The sequence below is a fragment of the Acomys minous genome, assembly GCF_964271855.1.
Source record: "Acomys minous genome assembly, chromosome: 3".
Classification (NCBI taxonomy): Eukaryota; Metazoa; Chordata; class Mammalia; order Rodentia; family Muridae; genus Acomys; species Acomys minous.
The window spans coordinates 42,434,598-42,440,597 of record NC_140485.1 but is presented as its reverse complement, the minus strand read 5'-3'; the positions used below and the strand labels follow the sequence as shown (position 1 = coordinate 42,440,597).

At 46.8% G+C, this 6,000-nt stretch overlaps 1 protein-coding gene across 1 annotated transcript in view; it reads left to right on the top strand.

The window, feature by feature from the left end:
• The first annotated feature begins 2,338 nt into the window (after positions 1–2,338).
• The window catches only part of LOC311593196 (uncharacterized protein), a 178,886-nt gene continuing 175,224 nt past the window's right edge, over positions 2,339–6,000 (top strand). The window contains exon 1 of the mRNA XM_084774354.1: positions 2,339–2,359. The gene's annotated coding sequence lies outside the window, so the exon portion shown is untranslated. The remainder of the gene's footprint in view (positions 2,360–6,000) is intronic.

The following is a 6,000-nucleotide window of genomic DNA, read 5'->3' as shown; positions in this document are numbered from 1 at the left end:
AGAGAGGGCAGAGCCTAGAACCCCTGTGCCTGCCGCTGAGAAACAGGTCAGTCATCTGCTAACTTAGGAATAACAACAGTGGCTGCCAGTGTGTGTGGCAGTGAGAACTCGTGTGACATTTTCAGGTGAAGTAGTAAACAGCTAATGAGTGCGGAGCGAGTGCCAGGGAGCCTGTACACACTGTCGGCGGAGTGACCATGGGCACTGTATCCCAAAGCCTTGTCTTGGGCTGGGTTGACGGCTTAGTCAGTGGAGTACTTTCTGTGTAAGCTGAGGACCTGAGCTGGCTTCCCAGAACGCACATGAAAGCTGGGAATGGCAAACTGCTGAGGTGGAGACAGGAAGACCCCCCCCACCCCCACCCCACCCCTGCCAGGGCTTTCCTATTTGGTGAGCTTTAGGCCAGCAAGAGACCCAATGTCAACAAAACAAAGCAAAGTGGGGCTGGGTGTAGCGGTGCCTTTAATCCTAGCACTGGGGAGACAGAGGCAGGCAGATCTTTATGAGTTTAAGCCTAACCTGGTCTACAGAGCACATTCCAGGCCAGTAGGAGTACAGAGTGAGGTCTTGTCTCAAAACCACAACAAAACAACAAAAACGAGGTGGGTGACTCCTGAGGAATGATGTCTGTTGTTGTCCTCAGGCACACACTTGCACACCACGCACCTGAACACACACACACACACACACACACACACACACACACACACACACACTGAAAAATAAAATAAATAAAAGACCCCGTGGAGTGTAGCTTCTCTCCTGGCTAAAGTTAGTGACTTCCCCTGATGAAGAGAATGTAGCAGAAGTGATACCATGCTAATTCTACGATTCTGTGTAAAAGCCACTATTGCTTCCAGCTTCTGAGAAGCCCTGAAGAGGCCCACGCAGTGAGGAGTGCGGTCCTTGCTAACTGAAACATGACAGAACCCAGGAACCCAGACCCTACAGAGACCACAGCTCAGCTGACAGGTTGCCTGTTATACCGTAAGAAAACCCGAGCCAACAAGTGGGCCGCAGTTTCAGCTAAACTGCTCAGAGACCATTCACACAACGATACATATATGTTGTTTCATGCTGCTGAATCCGGGGGTAGTTTGCCAGGTAGTGACAGATGGCAAACACAGCCATGTCTGGGAGCTTCTTAGAACTCACACCTCAAGCCTCATCTGCACGCAGGGAGTCAGGAGTACACTGGCGCAAGCTCTGAAGACGGCTTCGCTGTGTGTACGTTTCTTAGTCATAAACCACCCTATTCTCAGCTAAGTATAGGCACATAAATGTGTGCATTTATGTAGAGCCTTTTAGGCTAGCTTATCCATACCCCTCTTCTTTCTCCCTCCACAAGAGAAGCCTGAAGCCTCTGCCTACTGCCTTCTTCCTGGGTACCATGTTGTTTGAGCATCCTGTCCTCCATCCAGTGTCTCCGTGCATGAACATCATAGCAATGGTTCCTAGAATCAAGAGAGCTGTTTCGAAAGAACCCAGGAGGGCCTGGACTGATGCACACAAACTGGGACAAGATGCCGAAGGGTAAGGCACTGTAACATGAAAAGGGGACATTGATAAATTTCCTTGATATGGGGGCAGGACACTTCTAGAAGTCTCTTGGTGACCTCAAAGGCCAAGGTCACATACTGAAGAAGAGAGGAAGAAGAGGGTAGAGGGGATGTTTAACTAGGGGCCATTAGGGGACCCCATATTGGGACGATCATTTCTTTTTCATGTCATGATTTACAGTGTCCTAGATTTGGGGGTATGGGTCCTTCTGGGTGGACTGAAACTGGCCAATTCCTGCCTCAGCTGGGAGGCACCCTCTCCAGTGGCACGGATCAGGATGGAACTTTTGCTGCTACTCATTTCTTAGGTCCTGGGATGCCCGATAGCGTCTGTTTCTTCCGTTGCCTGTTCTCTCCAGCTGCACACTAGTGCCCTGGAGGTGATTTGGGAATGCCACAGGGCAGTGAGCACGTGGGTAGCAGGAAGCTCCAGCCAGCATGTTAAAGCTCTGTTTCTGCTCAGCCTCCATTGCGTGTGCGGAGATTTATTTTTATGCAGCCAACTGGAACAATTCTGCTTTGCAAACCATAGCTTGGGCTTTGCACCTAGACCTTTGAGCACACAGCTGCATCTCTTGCACCCTCCTCCCTTTGTATGAGGCTGGTTCCTGCTCATCCTGTCTATCTGGGTGAATCCTCCCCTCCTCTGGGGAGCCACCCTAGAATCCCTCAGATTAGCACCCTGTGCGCTCAGTCAGGGCTGGGTTGCTGCTCTTCCCTTCTAGACTGCAGACACCGACACCACCGAGTAGGGACTGTCTTGTTCATTGTTCCATTTGTCAGAGTGTCTGGATAGATAGGTGAGTAAATGAGTGGGTGGTTTCTGAACCTGGGACAGCACCGGGTCCTGGACTATGTCCTGTCTAGGTTTATGGAGGGGAGCAGTGTTGAGCTTATTTCTCTGAAGAGGTACTAAAGGTGATGAAGTCCTTGAGAGATGAGGGAAGTGTGAGGGAGGGAGACCCTTGGGTGTTTCTAGATACCCTGCAGACCTACCATGTCCCTTCTCCCCACCTCCCCTCACCCCGTTTCCTCCCTCCCTCCCCCCAACCGCCCTCCCTTGTCCCTCCCTCTTACACTGGTGCTGGCTGCAGGCTCAGCACACACCCATTGGCGTCAGGCTCCTTGCCTCTCTCACTTGATAAATAGAACTGAACTTTCTGGCCTGAGAGGCGCTGTCTTACTGATTCAAAAGCTGGTAACAGTGACCCCAGGCCCAGAAACATTTCCTGGGGATCAAATAACCAGCTCCTCTCCGTCACTCATCAATCTGCAACCCGGCCAAACGTCCACTTACCCTAGGACTTACTACCTGAACCCTAACCCGGAGGCCCCCAGGCCAGGGGATGCCTGAGTAATTTACTATCATCTTCATTTCCCAAGGCTGTAATTTAGAATGGCTTGCTGTTTGAGGCAAAACAAAGCACTATTTTGGTCCACTAAGCATTTGGAGTAATGCTGCTTTCATGAAATAAAAATAAAAATAATAATAATCTCATATTTAAACCGCCTTTTATGTTTATTTCTTACCCAGTAGACATAAAAAAAATCTAGATAACTATTAATATCTGTGGTCTTATGAATACAAGCACGGAAAAGTTGTATAACTTAGTCTGCATTGTCCTCAATCAGGGTATGCAATGTTCCTGTGGATATTAATAAATATAACAACAGTGAAATTTATCATCACTGTTTCATTCAGTCATCATTTACTACGAGTTTTTATGTTACTATGAAATATAAATTAACATTTCATTACTAAATGTTTAGGTTCAATGTTTCATTAGTGTTTATTTGTGTATGAGGACTGGATTTTAGTCCTTTGTGAAGATCATTTGATTAAATTGTCACAATTGGTGTGGAGGTGTGAATCAGCCTAGCATATGCAAGACCTTGGGTTCTTCAGCCCTCAAACAACCAACCATACCAATTGTGTAGGTTATGTACCATGATCATGAGTTGTTTAGTGATGTGGATTCATTTTGTGTACGCAGTGATGGATTCAAGCCTACAAGGTACTGTGTTCCTAGGTGGTGTAGTAAGTACTTTCACACATGTGACCCACTACATGTTATGTGGCATGGTTGTTTTACTATCATACTCATTAGATGAGTACAGACCAGGCTGGCCTCGAACTCACAGTGATCCGGCTGCCTCTGCTTCCCGAGTGCTGGGATTAAAGGCGTGCGGCACCACCATGACTTTGGTTTGGGTGGCACCAAAGACTGAAGTGACACGCCCAGGGTTCTGAAGCAGGTGCGTGGTAGGGTCCCCGGTCTATTTCTGATCAACATGTCTGCTAATCTAGGATTCTTACTTGCTAATCTCGGAAGGCCAGGACCACGGCAGGAGCCACTGCTGAGGATCCTTATTGCTCCTCTCACCTCTAGCCTCTAGCGGACTTGGGTTGCTGCAAGAAGAAAGTCCTGTTCTGGCACCCGTCCTAATGCTGTTCCTCATCCTCCGTTCTGCCTCAGACATGAAGAAAAGACACAGAGTTCCACAGAGAACCCATTTCCCCATCTTCCCCTACACTTCTCATCGCTCTGAGCTCGGCTATCTGCAGCAGCCTTGCAACCACAACCCCCTCTCTTCTCCCGTGACTATAAAGTATTGTGCACTTTTGGCACCAGATCCTCTGCATAGCTTTTTCTTCGAAAGCCATTTGTTTCCTCTGTTTTTCAGAAGGCCAGATGGGATTGAGAAAGTTGGTGCAATTTGGTAGAGGAAATATGCGAGTGGCAGTGCCGAGCCCAGAACTTATTTCCAATACTGGAGTCAGTTCATCCACCATGATGTTTCCCTTTCTTCTTTATACACAGATGTGACGTGACGTAAGAAATACACCAGTCAGCCATTGCTTACATTCAGCTCATTCATGTCAGAAGCACAATAAAATTTAGGTTTTTATATTTTGCCCACATAGAAAAATCCTGACTATCTTGCTATGCGTAATTTCTGTCTCATCATTCTCCTCAGCCCCAGGTAGACCAGGCCAGCCACCTTCTGTCTCTACAGACTCTAATGTTCTGGGCTGCTCATACATGGAATCACACAGTTTATGTTTCTTTGTTATTGGCTTTTTATTTTTATTTTTTTTTGTTCCTAATTTTTTTAAATTTTATTTTATAGAAAGGCTCTCTTGTAGTCAAGGTGGCTTTAAATTTGGTATATAGTAGAGGATAGCTTTGAACTTCCAATCCTTCTGCCTCCATCTCCTGAGTGCTGGGATTACAGGTGTGCACACCACCATGACAGGTTCGGGTGGCACCAAAGACTGAACACATGGTTTGGGCTATCTACCGAAGTGCTGTAGCCCCAGCCTCAAGACTGGTTTGTTTCATTTAGCACAAGAACTTCAGAGGTGAACAACACTGTAGCGTGCATCGGCACTCCATGCCTTCTCCTTTCCAACTTATCCCACACCTTAAAGTATACATTTCATGTGTTTGTGCATCAGTGGACAGACACTTGGAATGTCTGTGGTGTTGCTTCCTGTTCACGACTGACCTCGGATGGAGGTTCTGAAGAACACACAGAAATCAGTTAAGAAAGCGTCTTCAGACTGTAAAGCACTCTACAAGGAGGAGGTAGCAGTTTTTATTGAGCTGATGGCTGCAACTAGGGCAAGTGAGTTTGTGTTTGTTTGCTTGTTTCCAATGAGGACGGCACATCCTGGAGCAGTAGCTGGAAATGTAACACTGGAGTAAGCTGCGTGTGTCCTTATCTCCCCAGTGCCTCCTCAGCTTGCCATGCTGCGATCAAAGTTTCTATCCCGACCTTTATTTTATTTCACTTTATGTTTCTTTCTTTCTTTTTTTTTTCTGTAAAACAAATGATAGCAAGTGACTCTTTAAGGGAATGTTTTTATTCAGAGTGATTCAAAAGTCTGGCATTTGGCTTTTATGGAAAACAGACCCGTCTTCTACCACTAAACTAGGAAATTGTTGACTGGAAATAATCTTACTAAACCAATTAAAAAACTCTTCATGGATCTTTCTCCTCAGCAGCTCAGCAATTCATATATCTTTCGGATAGCAGTGAGGCTAATCCTGTGTGTTACTAAGGCGCCCACTGCATCTATTTGGTAAACACATAGATGAATTGGAGAAGAAAGCCAGGGCAGCTAGTGAACTTGCATCCTCTGTTCTGTCTTACCCCGAGATGAAATGAACCAGAAGCGGGAGATTATGCTCTTTCCCCCCTCTTAATTTAGCTGAGTAGGAACCGTGTCAAGTAAACCCTGTAAAGAGTCACGTGTTGCTCGACCATCTCTCATCTGGGATGAAGCTAGCCCAAAGAAGGCAAGGCAAAAACACCTCTGTAAAACCCTGCATGGTTTTTTCCCCCCAAAAGGCAGCTTCTACCTTTTGCAAGGGCCCCTACACAATTCAGCAGGTTCCAGAGTGTCAGCTTAACTCCTGCTGGACATGGAGGCGGC